Consider the following 18,057-nt stretch of genomic DNA (forward strand, 5'->3'; position numbering starts at 1 on the left):
TCGATAGATCCGTTTATATGGGAGCAATATCTAAATCTGAACCGATATGGCCCTTTTGTAATTCCCAATGACATACAAATACAAAATAGAAATTTTGCTCATGAACACTCCACTAAGGAACAGGGGCCAACTTCTCACATATCAATGAGTGCAGTCCGATTCAAATTTTAAGCTCAATGATAAGGGGCCTCCATTTTATAGCCGAGTCCGAACGGCGTGCCGCAATGCGACACCTCTTAGGAGAGAAGTTTTACGTGGCATAGTACCTAACAAATGTTGCCAGCATTAGAAGGGGACTCCTTCTCATAGCCGAGTTCGAATGGCGTGCCGCGACACCTCTTTGGAGAGAAGTTTTACATGGCATAGTACCCCACAAATGTTGCCGGCATCAGGAGGGGAAAACCACCGCAGAAAATTTTTGCCGATAGTCTCGTCTGGATTCGAACCCAGGCGTTCAGCGTCATAGATGGACATGCTAATCTCTGCGCTACGGTGGCCTCCTACGTCATACATCAACATAAAGTGTCTGTGCAAAATTTCAAGCGGCTAGCTTTACGCGTTCGACCGCTATTGTGATTTCGGCAGACGGATGGACATGGTTAGATGACTCATAATGTCGAGACGATCAAGAATATATACACTTTATTAGGTCTTAGATGAATATTTCGAGATGTTACAAATGGAATGACTTGATTAGTATACCCCCATTCTATGGTGGTGGGTATAAAAAATAAAGAAATTTCCCATAATTCGAATAAAACAAATAAATTTAGCAAAATATTCCTTAATTGGATGATTGTTTGATAAAAAAAAGCCCTACATTCCCTCTATGCCATTGACAACACTTAAATTTTACAACATTCTTTGTACTATTTGATGATGACACCAAAGAATATAAGCCCCGGAATAACTCTCGACTGTTTTTTGTACAAATTTCATTCTATTCAATTTCCGGAGATTTAGAATAATCTCTTACTCTCTACACAGCTAAATCTGTTTGTTACCACATTTATCATGCCACATTCGTTTTTTTTTTTGGCGAATGCCATGGCATAGCCCACAGGGCCAAGATTCAACACCAAAAGGCAAACAAAGAAAAATGAAATCCAAAGGAAATACAGACATATTTGTGTGACGGCATGTGTCATATTGTGTTAAAAATGTTGATGACACTTGAAAATGTGAAAAACAATTGACAAATAACAACACCAGAGTATCCAGAATACAGCAACAGTAACACCAACAACGGGGCTGGGGCAACAGCAATAATCACTAAAGTGTGCACAAACTTTGTGGGACACCGGGCACCAGGCAGCAAGTACCAAACACCAGGAGGCGCCATGCTTAACATAGCAACAACAGTTTGAGCCAAAATTCACCCAGCGACCAAGTGACACGGCCAGGGAGAGTTCATAAAAACACACCGAGTATTTAACAAGGACACCAATAGCAACAGCAGTAAGAGGAGCAGCTACAATGGCCATAACAGCCAGCACAAATGGCCAACAACTCTAGTGCAACGAAACACAACAATTGCAAAGTGGTAAGGCACAACAGAAACAGCAACGGCAACAACGATAACAAAAACTCCAACAACAAATGCATAATAACAAAATGTTGAAACCAATCTCAGGAACTTCACCAACAAAAATTCAGTTTTTGTGTTTCTATTTGGCCACGTTGCCAAAAATAAAAACCAGGGGAAAGAATGTCTTTCAATAAAAAAAAAAACCCAAAACAAATACAGTAACAAATGTTTGGATGGCTGGCAAGTATCTGGATGTAGTTGCAAGGAACCCTATATTCCAGAAATTCTGGGGAAATGTGGAACAAAGAGATGAAGCGATATGGACAGAAGGAAGATGGTAGATGGTAGATGGCTGCGAGTGCAGACAAACTTTCAAATAGACCCACAATAAGCCAATATACTGAGCCTTTAATTGATTCACTATAAATGGACCACAAATGAATGCAACGTCGATTCCAGGATTAAATACGGGATCATGCACCATAATAAAACGTTAAAGGTAGATGTGAATCGCATTGGAATGGAAAGCGCATTTTCAATACTTAATCTATGTAGTATGAAAAGTGCCTATATTGGGAAATGTGTAGTGTGTGAAGCTGGGCACAGCGCAGAACTATTAAGGTTGTCTTTTATTGAAGAGAAACATGCGATATTAAGCTCAATTAAACACAACCATTGCCTAACCATTGGCTTACCTTACTGTGGTCTAGTTTAATTGATTAAACACTGATTCACTAGATATGCAAGGAATACAATTTTCAATGGAATATTGATGAACAACTTTTAAGACCAAAAGATTGCAGAGAATGTGGATAATTTGTTGTCTTCCAACAGTTTGTTAAAATGATAATCTAAGAAAAATTCTAAACAAGTTAAAGAGTGCTAAGCTAGGCCGAATCTTGTATACCCTCCACCATGGATAGCATTTGTCAAGTTCTTTGCCTGGTATGTCTTTATAGGCAAACAAAGGATAATGGATACCAATTACTATGCAACTGGAGCTATATCACGTTATAGACCGATTCGAGCCACACTTGCTTTGAATGTTGGAGACCATAGAAGAAGTCATTGTGCAAAATTTCAGCCAAAACGGATAAGAATTGCGCCTTATTGTTGATCAAGAAGTAAAATCGGGAGATCGGTTTATGTGGGAGCTACATGATGTTATGGACTGATCCAGACCATATTTGACATATACGTTGAAGGTCATAGAAACAGTGACTGGGCAAACTTTCAGCCAATTCGCATAAGTATTACGCCCTTTAGAAGGTCAAGAAGTATAAACGGGAGATTGGTTTATATAGGAGCTAAATATACCAGATTTTGGACCGATTCGGACCATACTGGCACATCGATTGAATGTCATAGAAAATGTCATAGTACAAAATTTCAGCCAAATCAGATAATAATTGCGCTCTTGAAACTCTACAAGAAGTATAATCGGTCGTTGTACAAACAAGTAAAAAGGTGGCCAACTCGGGTATATATGTAAACCAGCATTCGTCATAATCCGGTGAAAAATGCATATTTTATGCCCCCATAGCAGCCATGGTGAAATATGGTTGGATTTGGACCAAATTCGACACGGATATAGAGTGGTCTAATAAGTACAAGTCATATACGACACGGATGTCGAAAGGCCCAACATAAATCACTGTGGTAAATTTCAGCGAAATCGGATTATAAATGCGTCTTTTATGGGCCTCAAAACTTAACTCGTGATATCGGTCTATATGGCAGCTTTATCCAAATCTGAACCGATCTGGGCTAAATTAAAGAGGGATATCGAAGGACCAAACATAACCCACTGTCCCAAATTTCGGCGAAATCGGGCAATAATTGCATCTTTTATTGGCCGCAAATGTAAATTCGAGAGATCGGTCTATATGGCAGCTGTATCTAAATCTAGACCGATCTAGGCCAAATCGAAAAAGAATGTCGAAGGGCCTAACACAACTCACTGTCCCACATTTCGCCGAAATCGGACAATAAATGCGCCTTTTACGGGCCCAAAACCTTAAATCGAGAGATCGGTCTATATGCCAGCCAGCTATATCCAAATCTGGACCGATCTGCGACATATTGCAGAAAGATGTTGAAGGACCTAACATAACTCACTGTCCCAAATTTCGGCGAAATCGGACAATAAATGCGCCTTTTATGGCCCCAAAACGCTAAATCGAGAAATCGGTCTATATGGCAGCTGTATCCAAATCTGGACCGATCTGGGCCAAATTGCAGTAAGATGTCGAAGAGCCTAACACAACTCACTCTCTCGAATTTCGGCGAAATCGGAAAACAAATGCGCCTTTTATGGGCCCAAGACCTTAAATCTAGAGATCGGTCTATATGGCAACTACATCCAAATCTTGACCGATATGATCCAAATTAAGGAAGAATGTTGACGGGCCTAACACAACTCAATGTCCAACATTTCAGCGAAATCGGACAATAAATGTGTCTTTTATGGGCCCAAAACCTTAAATCGAGAGATCAGTCCTTATGGCAGCTATATCCAAATCTGCACCAATCAAGGCCATATCGCAGAAAGATGTTGAAGGGCCTAACACAACTCACTGTCCAAATTTTGGCGAAATCGGGCAATAAATGCGTCTTTTATGTAACAAAGACCTTAAATCGAGGGATCGGTCTATACGGCAGCTATATCCAAATCTAGACCTATCGGAGCCATATTGCAGAAAGATGTTGAGGGGCATAACACAACTCACTGTTCCAAATTTAAACAAAATCGGACAAAAAATGCGTCTTTTATTGGCCGCAAAACTTAAATCGAGAGATCGGTCTATATAGCAGCTATATCCAAATCTAGACCGATCGGGACCATATTGCAGAAATGTGTTGAGGGGCATAACGCAACTCATTATCAAAAATTTCGGCGAAATCGGACAATAAATGTGTCTTTTATGGGCCTTAAATCGGGACCTTAAATCGTGAGATCGGTCTTTATGGCAGCTATATCCAAATCTGGACCGATCTGGGCCAAATTGCAGTAAGATGTCGAAGAGTCTAACACAACTCACTCTTTCGAATTTCGGCGAAACCGGACAACAAATGCGACTCTTATGGGCCCAAAACCTTAAATCGAGAGATCGGTCTTTATGGCAGCTATATCCAAATCTGAACCGAACTGAAGAGGGATTTCGAAGACCCTAGCATAACTCACTGTCTCATATTTCGGCCAAATCGAATAATAAATGCGCCTTTTATGGGCCTCAAACCTTAAATCGAGAGATCGGTCTATATGGCAGCTATATCCAAATTTGAACCGAACTGGGCCAAATTAAAGAGGGATGTCGAAGGGCTCAACACAACCCATTGTTCCAAATTTCAGCGAAATCGGACAATAAATGTGCCTTTAACGGGCCCAAAACCTTAAAGCGAGAGATCGGTCTATATGCCAGCTATATCTGAACCGATCTGAGCCAAATTGAAGAAGAATGTTGAGGTCCTTCAACACAACTCACTGTCCAAATTTTGGCGAAATCGGGCATTAAATGCGTCTTTTATGGGCCCAAGACCTTAAATCGAGAGATCGGTCTATATGGCAGCTATATCCAAATCTGGACCGATCTGAGCTACATCGCAGAAAGATGTTGAAGGGCCTAACATAACTCACTGTCCCAAATTTCGGCAAAATCGGGCAATAAATTCGCCTTTTATGAGCCCAAAACTTTAAATCGAGACATCGGTCTATATGGCAGCTAAATCCAAATTTGGACCCATATGGACCATATTGCAGAAAGATTTCGAAGGGCATAACGCAACTCATTGTCCAAATTTAGGTTAAATCGGACAATAAATGTGTCTCTTATGGGCCCAAAACCTTAAATGGGCCGTTATGGTCCTAAGACCTTAAATCGGCGGATCGCTCTATATGGGGGCTATATCAAAATTTAGTCCGATATAGTCTATTTTCGAACTTAACCAGCTTATACTGAATATATAAATTTTTAAAGACTGTAGCCTAATTTCAACAAACAGACGGACGGACATGTCTAGATCGTCTTAGATTTTTACGACGATCAAGAATATACATGCTTTATAGGGTCGGAAATGGATATTTCGATGTGTTGCAAACGGAATGACAAAATGAATATACCACCATCTTTCGGTGGTGGATATAAAAAAGCCTAATTGGATAATATTTGCGCCCCCTATACGCTCAAGAAATATAATCGGGAGATGAGTTTATATGGAAGCTATATCAGGTTACGAACCGAATTAGACCATTTCTAGCTATTGGAAATCAAAGCAAAACATTTCATGCAAAATTTCAGCCAAATTGGATAATAATTGCGCCCTCTAGAGGCGCAAAACATGGTTTACATAGCATTACAACTGCAACCGACCTACACTAATACAAAGTATTTGTGCAAAATTTCAAGTCCTAGATTTTTTTTCGAAAGCTAGCGTGCTTTTGACAGAAAGACAGACGGGCAGATGTATAGACAGACAGACGGGCAAATGGAAAGACAAACGGTCAGGTGGACAGACAGACGGGCAGATGTATAGACAGACAGATATGACAAAATCGACTTATGTTGGAGGGTATAAAAATTGTGTTCCAGAAACCATGGGCCCATTATCAAAATCCAACTTTGGGTTTTTAACGACACAATTATCTTATCCATAAGAGCTCAGTGTTGAGTGCCTATCTCGTTAGGCGAAATGTCGGAATCTAGGGTCCTAAGATTTAGAAAAGGTGTGCCATAAAGCGGGTGAAGTAGTGATATTTCAACAATGGTTTTGATGGAAATGGTCACCCCCTATGTTGGGTTAGGTTAAATGGGTAGCCCACAGTAGCTGAGTTCATTCGAAGTCAATTTACCCCATTGTGACACCCCAGAGCGATAGAAAGACAAGATTTGGAAGATTTCATTTGGAAGCAGATCTAGAGGTTACATGCGAATAAAGAAACCAGTGGGCGAACGCCTTTCCTTCACCCACACTCGTATGTGCACCCACATGACGGATCTCATCGACCTGCCGTCGGAACCTCCACGTCCAGTTCATGAATCTCAGCAGACTTCCCCGAGGCATGTACAACTAGATTACGGAAAAACCGCCTGGCCAAAAAGAAAAGCTTTAGCGCCTGCGGGCCCGGACTTAAACGAAACAAGTAGCCGACTATCATTTCCTCATCTTCATCAACTTCTTTAGAAGTCATGGTCCGGAATTCAAATAAGCGTCGCCTTGCAGCCTATGGCACAGTGTTCGGTTATGAACCGTTTCATGGTATTCAGTGACCTATTATCAAACGTCAGTAATTCCTTCGTCCCCCTCTGGTTGATGGTTGGCCAGAGAGACCTGGCGGTGCGACACCCATCCATCAAGTCCCACATCGACACCACCTGCGCACTGGCCATTATCTCTACTATGTTCAGCAAATGGACATATGCAAGACTGGTGACTGGTTGATCCCTACTGGCGTACTCGATTGTCCCCCTTATATCCTGGAATAACATAATGTAAGCGCCTCGGAGTCCATACAGGAACTCCAAACATACAGGAACTCCTATGGGTTACATTCATAAATAACCTATTACGGATGCTGACTGAGGAGGGATTTGAACCCGTCTGCTACGCAGCGAATGTCATGATACTTCATAGGGGTGAGGATGCGGAAGTTTCACATTCAGAAGCGTACCGAAAAGGCTCACAAATGTTACGCACTATGTAGACGGGCCAAAGGCTCGAAATGGGGCCTGAATCCGAGGATACTCCATTAGCTCTACAGGAGCGTGATAAGAGCAATTCTTACTTACGCCTCAGTAGTTTGGTGGACTGCAATGGTGAAAAAGTGCATTGTTAGGAAAATGCAACAGGTTCAGCAAACATGTAGACTTGATATAGGCGGAGCGATGAGGATCATGCCTACTAGGGCACTGGAGACCATTCTAGATATTCGACCCATAGACATACAGGAGGTCACCGAAGCGCCTATCACGCTGAACGCCTGGGTTCGAATTCTGGTAGGAACATCCGAAACATTTTCAGCTGTGGTTATTCCTACCTAATTCGGCGACATTTGTGAGGTATTATGCCATGTAAAAAATTCTCCCCAAAGAGGTGTCGCTCTGCGGCACGCCGTTCGGACTCGGCTATAAAAAGGAGGTCCCTTATCATTGAGCTCAAAATTTAATCGGCCAGCACTCATTGATTTGTGAGAAGTACGCCTCAGTTCCTTAATGGAATGTTAATGGGCAAATTTGCAGACATACAGATTAAGTGTGAGGCAGCCACTGCCGCTATGATATTTAAGGCGATGGGAGAATGGATTGAAAATAGGAACAGGTCACATCATCGTGGTATTATCGAGGCGCTGATAAGAAACCTGGAAGGAATGGAAGAGGTTTCTGATCGATTACCTAAGACGAGACATGGGGTCGAGCACGAGGCTCTGCTGCCAGCGGGACACTCACGGTTTGACGGAAACTCTGGTATTGCCATCTGGAGGTTCATGCTACACGGATGAATTAAAGCTAGGGCACAGTGTGGACCCTGGGGGTATACACTGAGAATCCAGTGACTGAGATCTGTTTTCGACTGCCTGACCATAATACGAGCATGCAGGCGGAGATTCGCGAGGCTCTGCTGCCAGCGTCACAGTCATGGAATGACGGAAACTCTGGTATTGCCATCTGGAGGTTCATGATACACGGATGAATCAAAGCTAGAGGACATTGTTGGGCCAGGGGTACGTAGAATCCAGGGACTGAGATCTGTTTTCGACTGCCTGACCATAATACGAGCATGCAGGCGGAGATTCGCGAGGCTCTGCTGCCAGCGTCACAGTCATGGAATGACGGAAACTCTGGTATTGCCATCTGGAGGTTCATGATACACGGATGAATCAAAGCTAGAGGACATTGTTGGGCCAGGGGTACGTAGAATCCAGGGACTGAGATCTGTTTTCGACTGCCTGACCATAATACGATCATGCAGGCGGTGATTCGCGAGGCTCTGCTGCCAGCGTCACAGTCATGGATTGAGGGAAACTTTGGTTTACCATCAGGAGGTTCATGCTACACTGATGAATCAAAGCTAGAGGACATTGTTCGCCCGGGGGTATACACTGAGAATCCAGTGACTGAGATCTGTTTTCGACTGCCTGACCATAATACGATCAAGCAGGCGGAGATTCGCGAGGCTCTGCTGCCAGCTGCACAGTCATGGATTGACGGAAACTCTGGTATTGCCATCTGGAGGTTCATGCTACACTGATGAATCAAAGCTAGAGGACATTGTTCGCCCGGGGGTATACACAGAGAATCCAGGGACTGAGATCTGTTTTCGACTGACTGACCATAATACGATCATGCAATCGGAGATTCGCGAGGCTCTGCTGCCATCGCAAAGTCATGGTTTGGCGGAAACTCTGGTTTTACCATCTGGAGGTTCATGCTACACGGATGAATCAAAGCTACAGGACAGAGTGGGCCTGGGGGTATACACTGAGAATCCAGGGACTGAGATCTGTTTTCGACTGTCTGACCATAATATGATCATGCTGGCGGAGATTCGGGCGATCACGGAGTGCGTGAGGTGGTGCAGTGTTAACTTGAGGAGGTCGAGTGTGAACATCTTTACGGACAGCTGACCATAAGGGCAATAACAACCAGGACTGTAAGGTCTCGAGCAATCTTGGAGTGTAAGAAAAGATTGACACTTTCTCTGGGGAAGGCACGATCTGCATTGTTTGGGTGCTGGGTCAAAGCGGAGTGAGGGGGACTGAAAGAGCTCACGATTTGGTAGTGAAGGCCAAAGGACTGCCGTCATTAAACTTGATTAACCCGAAGTCTTTTGGGTCGACGCAGTCTGAGGTTAGGGCGTGGGTGACGAACGCGCATGTAACACTGTGGGACAGCGAAACGGCCGGTAGGATTACGAAAATCTTATGGGGAGATACGGATAGTGAGGAGACGAGAGAGAAACGAGGCTGAAAGGAATAAAGAGACGAGACTGAATGGAAGTAAGAAGGGGGTCAGTATAGCTTTCGGTATCATAACAGAAGACATAGGACTACGAAATCACGTAAGCAAAATCAGTGAGGCAAGGGAAAGCATGAGCGGGGCATGTGGGCCCTAAAAGAAGTGGCTCCCTAAAATATGTAAGGCTTGTGTATGCCCATTGTTCGATTGATCTTAGAACTTTTTAACTTTTTCGATTTTATACATTTAGAACAACTGTTCTGTGCAACTCCCCACAATAATGATGTTGTATGATGAAAACAATTTAAGCATGAAGGTCCCCCATCTTCTTCCTATAACAGAGAGTTCAATGTACAAAACCAATGAAAATGTAAGAGATAAACTTAGGGAAATGGAAAGAGTGTGAGGAAGAGTAGAGACGGCGGTTTTTATAACACCTTCCGTTAGACCGATCTTTAGGCCTACTCGCCATTCAACATTTCTTTAATATTAAAAGACAACAAACTCACAACGAACTGACAAATTTACGAATCAAAAAAAAAACGGAGTAGATGAGAGATAGAATGAGTAAATGAATGATTGAATGAATCCATTCATGCATGAACATATGAATGAAACCCGCAAATAAACAAACATCACTGGAAACGTATTTAAGGCACATTTACCGATATCCAAACTGATTTGTATCCGCCATACCACACGGCTATACGTAGTAAGGCAAAACGCTAAAGGCAAATATACTCAAGGCACAGTGGGCTTATGAAAAATTTGCCATTGGCTTTTTGGGTTTCTGTAAACTTTCATTTGATAAATTATAAAAATTGTAGCATATGAAGGAATAAAAGAAAGCTTTTTATCACTTTCAAGGTTTCATACAGGTGTTAAGCAACCACCAACTTTTACTTGCTTTTTAGGTTTCTGTTTTCCTTGAGAATTACGCATTAACTTCTGAGACAAGCCATAGAAGCTTATTGGACTATTGAATATATGACATGGGCATACTTGTACGGGTGCATAGATAAGGTAACCGTGGGGGGTGATGTTGGTTTGGAGAATAGAAATGTGGTTAATAAGCAAATTCAACTGCAAAATGTATAGACCCTTATGTGGCTGTTAATAATCTGTAAGGCAGATAACTAATTATTCCTCAAGTGTTCTATCTAATAACCATTTGAAATTCCACTTCATATCCCTCAAGGGGTTAATAACAATAGTGTGTTCAATGGTATTAGAAGTACCATGGAACTTAAAGGTTTTGTTGTGTTTGGTGAAAATTTCATGGAAATTTTGAAAAATTTCTCTAAAGACCAAATTTCCATGAAATTTTGTCCCCTGAAAAAATTTTTTCTGGGGACAAAATTTTCATGAAGTTTTTCTTGAAATTTTGTCTTTATAGAAAATTTCATCGAAATTTTGTCTTTAGAGAAAATTTCATGGAAATTTTGTCTTTAGAGAAAATTTCATGGAAATTTTGTCTTTAGAGAAAATTTCATGGACATTTTTTGAAATTTTGTCTTTAGAGAAAATTTCTTGAAATTTTGTCATCAGAGAAAATTTCTTGAAATTTTGTCTTTAGAGAAAATTTCATGGAAATTTTGTCTTTAGAGAAAATTTCTTGAAATTTTGTCTTTAGAGAAAATTTCTTGAAATTTTGTCTTTAGAGAAAATTTCTTGAAATTTTGTCTTTGGAGAAAATTTCTTGAAATTTTGTCTTTAGAGAAAATTTCTTGAAATTTTGTCTTTAGAGAAAATTTCTTGAAATTTTGTCTTTAAAGAAAATTTCTTGAAATTTCATGGAAATTTTGTCTTTAGAGAAAATTTCATGGAAATTTTGTCTTTAGAGAAAATTTCATGGAAATTTTGTCTTTAGAGAAAATTTCATGAAAATTTAGAGAAAATTTCATGGAAATTTTGTCTTTAGAGAAAATTTCATGGAAATTTTGTCTTAAGAGAAAATTTCATGGAAATTTTGTCTTTAGAGAAAATTTCATAGAAATTTTGTCTTTAGAGAAAATTTTATGGAAATTTTGTCTTTAGAGAAAATTTCATGAAAATTTCGTCTTTAGAGAAAATTTCATGGAAATTTTTTAAAATTTTGTCTTTAGAGAAAATTTCATGGAAATTTTGTCTTCAGAGAAAATTTCATGGAAATTTTGTCTTTAGAGAAAATTTCATGAAAATTTCGTCTTTAGAGAAAATTTCATGGAAATTTTGTCTTCTGAGAAAATTTTATGGAAATTTTGTCTTTAGAGAAAATTTCATGGAAATTTTTTAAATTTTGTCTTTAGAGAAAATTTCATGGAAATTTTGTCCTTAAGAAATGGAAATTTTGTCTTTAGAAAAAATTTCATGGAAATTTTGTCTTTAGAGAAAATTTCATGGAAATTTTGTCTTTAGAGAAAATTTTATGGAAATTTTGTCTTTAGAGAAAATTTCATGGAAATTTTGTCTTTAGAAAAAATTTCATGAAAATTTCATGGAAATTTTATCTTTAGCTGCCATATAGACCGATTTCTCGATTTAAGGTCTTGGGCCCATAAAAGCCGCATTTATTGTCTGCTTTTGCCGAAATTTGGGACAGTGAGTCGTGATAGGCTCTTCGACAACTTTATGCATTTTGGCCTTGATCGGTCCAGATTTGGATATAACTGTCATATAGACCGATCTCTCGATTTAAAGTTTTGGGCCCATAAAAGGCGCATTTATAGTCCGATTTAGCCGAAATTCAGGACAGTGAGTTGTGTTAGCGCCTTCGATATCCCTCTTCAATTTGGCCCAAATCGGTTCAAATTTGGATATAGCTGCCATAGTGTATACCAGATTCGTAGTCAACTCCCAAAGAACTTTAATTTGATACCCATTTTGTGACGTTGGACATTCATGCCCGTTATGGGGGTTTTTAAGTTTGGAGAGGCCCTGTAGACACATTGGACCAATTACTTATAAAAAGTGTGTACTCAACTTCCAAATACCATTCATTATATTGTCCCAATCGATGTTGTTATTGTTGTAGCAGTGTGTTGTGTTCTACCTTTTGTCTGCTTGATTCTGTTGAGTGTCCAGATCCAGGAACTCTGCGACTAAGATGGGGTGCCTTCAGAGGGCAGTTAATCAGGTGACATGTGTCGTGTATTCCCTGGTCACAATCGAAACTTACATCCTGCACGTTGGCATCAATCCTTGCTGTCCCAATCTTTAAATAGGTCCCGTTGAGGGGTTTTGGGTGGGTGGAGTGGCGATTCAGACATCAAGGAATACATTTTTATATCAAATTTGTACTCTACCTGTAAATAACTTTCATAAGATATCCATGTAGTCCCAAATGGTTAAAATGCCCTACTGGGGGTTTTAAGGGGTGGCGAGGTCCCTCCGACACCAAGGAATACATTTTTATGTCAGATTTGTACTCAATTTTTAAACACCTTTTATTTGATACCCATATTGTCCATAAAGGTGAAAGTGTCCTTTTGGCTTTTTTTTTTTGGGGGGGTGGGGGACCCCCCCCAACAGTTCAGGTGAAATTTGTATACCATATTCGTACTCTACTCATAAATACCTTTCATTTGATACCCACATCGTCCCAATCGGTAAACATGTCCGTTCGGGTGGGTTTTGGGATGGGGCGTCCCCCCGGGTCGTTTGGCCCCAAAACTTTACACCAATGTCATGTGTTTGGGGTACCCTAAGGTGGCATACAAAATTTCGCTTAAATCGGTGCACCCACCTCCGAGATTTGGCGTTTTTGATAATGGTACTAAGGGGGTTTGGTTTTGGAGAAAAGTTTCTCAATATTTTTATATAAAGAATTTTTCATTAATTTTTTCCTCCAGAACTTTTCCTAAAAATTATATCTCTAGCAAAACACAAACATTTCACAGTGCCCTCAACTAATGTTAATAGATTTCCACGGAAAAATGACAGGAAATGTGGGAAAATACGAGACAAATGACACAAACACCAACAACAAGAGCAACAACTTTATAGTGAACGTTAATAGGAACAACACTGGCAGCAACATCCTGCACATACATAGACAAACGAAAAGTACATCACATTTATAATGCACAAACAATGCAACACCAGGACAATGACAATGACTACTACGACGATGACGATGACGATGAGACAACAATGATAATGATGACGCTGACGATGGCGTTGATGGTGCTACAAACACTAAGGACATTGATGTGCTTCCTGATGAACATGATGATCAGAATGGTGATGATGCTCATGCTGATGCCCATGCTCATGATAATGACTATGGCATGTGGGTGTTCGTTCACATGTGTGAGCGCCTCGTATGGATGCCATAGAGATATGCCATCATCCATGGTGTGTCTTTCGCACTTCCATGCGGCGAGTGTATCTGCGAAACTTTATCTCTACTTAATCCCAGCAACTTGTTTAATCCGAACTTTATTCTTTGACTGAATGAGTTGCAAGGCACAAAGTATTTGTCTGTACGGCACTCACAGTTGTTGCATGCAACAGCAGCAGGCAGACTAGCACCAACAGCAACAGCAGCAGCTTTACTTTGATGATGCTCACTTGCTTGCCATAATTAAAGTTTCAATTTTCAGAGTTGCTTGTTGGCAACAAGCGGGGCGACAACAAAAAACAAAAAAAGAAGGCAGAGAGATAGAGAAAGCTTAAATAAAGTTACAACTTAACGCTCTGCCACAATATGAAAATGAAAAACTAAATGCAAAAGCTAAGGGAACTCAACGGGGGAGAAAACAAGGGTGTTGGGTGCAAATGAAAATAAAAATTGTTACAGCGGAGCTAGGTTTTAGTGAACCAAACTTTGTGTGCCCCCTACTAGGATTGTGCTAAGATTAGGGTAGTAGGGTCCTATAGCGAGGATCAACGATAAGGCGTACAAAGAAGGCACAGAAGCTCTTGGCTCGACCTAGGGTACAAAAATTAGGTTGAACAAATAAGAGCGTGCTAAGTTCGGCCGGCCCGAATCTTATATACCCTCCACCACGGATCGCATTTGTCGAGTTTTAGGCGCGATATCTCATTTTAGGCAAACAAGGAATATTGAATAAGAGTTGTTATGCTATTGGAGCTATAGCAAGTTGTAGTCCGATTCGGACCATAAATGAATGCTGAATATTGCATAAGTCATTGTGTAATATTTCAGTTCATTCGGATAAGAGTTGGGCCTTGTAGGGGCTCAATAAGCAAAATCGGGAGATCGGTTTATATGGGAGCTTTATCAAGCTATTGATCGATTCAGACCATATTAGACACGTCTGTTGAAGGTCATGAGAGAAGCCGTTGTACAAAATTTCTTCTAAATCGTATGAGAATTGTGCCCTCTAGAGGCTCAAGAAGTCAAGATCCCAAATCGGTTTATATGGCAGCTATATACTGATTTGCGCCATGCTTACCACAGTTATTGGAAGTCAAAATAAAACACCTCATGCAAAATGGGTTTTGACTTCTTGAGCCTCTAGAGGGCGCAATTCTCGTCCAATTTGACTGAGATTTTGCACATAGTGTTTTGATATCACTTCCAACAACTCTGCTGGGTATGGTTTAAATCGGTCCATAACCTCATATAGCTGCCATATAAACCGATCTTGGGTCTTTACCTCTTGAGCCTCTAGAGGGCGCAATTCTTGTCAAATTTTACTGATATTTTGCACATAGTGTTTGGATATCACTTCCAATAAATGTGCTGAGTATGGTTTAAATCCGTCCATAACCTGATATAGCTGCCATATAAACCGATCTTGGGTCTTGACTTCTTGAGCCTCTAGAGGGCGCAATTCTCATCCCATTTGACTGAAATTTTGCACATAGTGTTTTGATATCACTTCCAACAACTGTGCTGAGTATGGTTTAAATCGGTCCATAACCTGATATAGCTGCCATATGAACCGATCTTGGGTTTTGACTTCTTGAGCCTCTAGAGGGCGCAATTCTCGCCCAGTTTGACTGAAATTTTGCACATAGTGTTTTGGTATCACTTCCAACAAATGTGCTGAATATGGTTCAAATCGGTACATAACCTGATATAGCTGCCATATAAACCGATCTTGGGTCTTGACTTCTTGAGCCTCTAGAGGGCACAATTCTTATCCGCTTTGGCTGAAATTTTGCACATAGTGTATTGATATCACATCCAACAACTGTGCTGAGTATGGTTCAAACGGTCCATAACTTGATATAGCTGCCATATAAACCGATCTTGGGTCTTGACTTCTTGAGCCTCCAGAGAGCGCAATTCTCGTCCAATTTGAATGAAATTTTGCACATAGTATTTTTATATCACTTCCAACAACTGTGCTGAGTATGGTTTAAATCGGTCCATAACCTGATATAGCTGCCATATAAACCGATCTTGGGTCTTGACTTCTTGAGCCTCTACAGGGAGCAATTCCTATCCGATTTGGCTGAAATTTAGCATGATGTGTTTTGTTATGACTTCCAACAACTGTGCTACGAATAGTTCAAATCTTTTCGTAACCTGATATAGCTGCCATATAAACCGATCTCGGGTCTGGATTTCTTGAGCCACTAGAGGGCGCAATTATTATCCGATTTAGCTGAAATTTTGTACAACGGCTTCTCTCGTGACCTTTAACATACGTGTCGAATATGGCATGAATCGGTTTAAAGCCTGATGCAGTTCCCCTATAAACCGATCTCCCTATTTTACTTCTTGAGCCCCTCACGTTCGCAATTCTTATTCGATTGCGCTGAATTTTTTCACAATGACTTCTACTATGGTCTCCAACATTTAGTTCAATTATGGTCCGAAATGAACCATAACTTGATATTGTTCCAATAACATAGCAATTCTTTTCTTTTATCCTTTGTTTGCCTAAAAGGAGATACCGTGGCAAGAGCTCCACAAATGCGATCCGTGGTGGAGGGTATATAAGATTCGGCCCGGCCGAACTTAGCACGCTTTTACTTGTTCTCACTAGATTATCACACAACCTAGACCTATTACAACTTATTAATCGATATGTCTGTTAAATTGTATAAAAACGTACCAATATCTAGTCCGTAACCGTCATAGAGGTAAAAGGACATAGCTAAATCCTCATCGTTTTCTATAACATTTTATATTAGGTATAACATTTCATATCCTTAGCTCCTGGTGTTCCATATTAAATGACATAATTAGTATATTCTCCCCCTGCCTTAAATTGATGGCGTTAAAAAAAATGAAATGAGGGTAAAAATTGACAAGAAACCAAGTTACAGTAGCTCCCCACCAAAAAAAGAAACAAAAACAAACCGAAAGCAACAACTGTTACTCACAACTTTTTTTTTGCGTTTTTGTGTTTTGGCCCCACTTTTATTTCAAGTTGTTCATTTGGCTTGGTGGCTCGCTTTTTTAACCCCTTTTATTTCCTCTCATTTGGTTTCCTCTGATGTGCCACAATATTGTGTAAATTCTTGTTTTTATTTTAATTTTGTTCACTACTTTTCTGCGTTGTTGTTGTTGTTGCTCATGGCGGCTATGGCAACGGTAGCGATAATGGCAGTAGTTCTTGTTTGCATCTGTGTTGCAGCAACACGGTGGCACTGATGGTGTTGCACATGTGTGTATGTTGTTCGTGTCATTGTTCAAAGTGCATTCATTGAAATTTTTCATTTAATGTTAACTGCTTGCCACGCTCTTTTTTCTCACTCCCATGCTGTCGTAATAAAGTGTTAAATTGAATGCATATAACATGCGATTGTATACAGTGTCGCACAAGACTGTGCGTACTATTATTGTTTTTCTTAAGCCAAGGGTCATTAAGAAAAATAAGCAATGCATATTAATAACTGGTTTCTTGTGAAAAAAACAAAGTAATGTGAATACATGATGGGGTAATTTCTTAGCTAAGACTTCAACCAGTAAGAGAGTGGTAAGTACGGCCGGGCCGAATCTTATATACCCTGCACCATGGATCGCATTTGTCGAGTTCTATGCGCGGTATTTCCTTTTAGGCAAATAGAGAATATTGAATACGAACTGTTATGCTTTTGGAGTTATATCAAGTTAAAGTCCGATTCGGGCCATATATGAATGCTGAACATCGTAGAAGTCATTGTGTAATGTTTCAGTTCATTCGGATAAGAATTGCGCCTTGTAGGGGCTTAAGAAGCAAACCAGGGCGGATCGGTTTATATGGGAGCTGTATCAAGCTTTTGATTGATTCACACCATATTAGACACGCATGTTGCAGCTCATGAAGGAAGCAGTTGTAAAAAATTTCAGTCAAATCGGATGAGAATTGCGCCCTCTAGAGGCTCAAGAAGTCAAGACCCATGATTGGTGTATATGGCAGCTATATAACAACATGGACCAATTTGAACCATACTTAACACAGTTGTTGGAAGTGATACAAAAACACTACGTTCAAAATTTCAGTTAAATCGGATGAGAATTGCGCCCTCTAGAGGCTCAAGAAGTCAAGACCCAAGATCGGTTTATATGGCAACTACATCAAAACATGGACCGATTTGAACCATACTTATCGAAGTTGTTGGAAGTGATACCGAAACACTACATGCAAAATTTCAGTCAAATCGGATGAGAATTGCGCCCTCTAGAGGCTCAAG

This window comes from Stomoxys calcitrans, unplaced genomic scaffold (assembly GCF_963082655.1).
Source record: "Stomoxys calcitrans unplaced genomic scaffold, idStoCalc2.1 SCAFFOLD_68, whole genome shotgun sequence".
NCBI classification, from domain to species: domain Eukaryota; kingdom Metazoa; phylum Arthropoda; class Insecta; order Diptera; family Muscidae; genus Stomoxys; species Stomoxys calcitrans.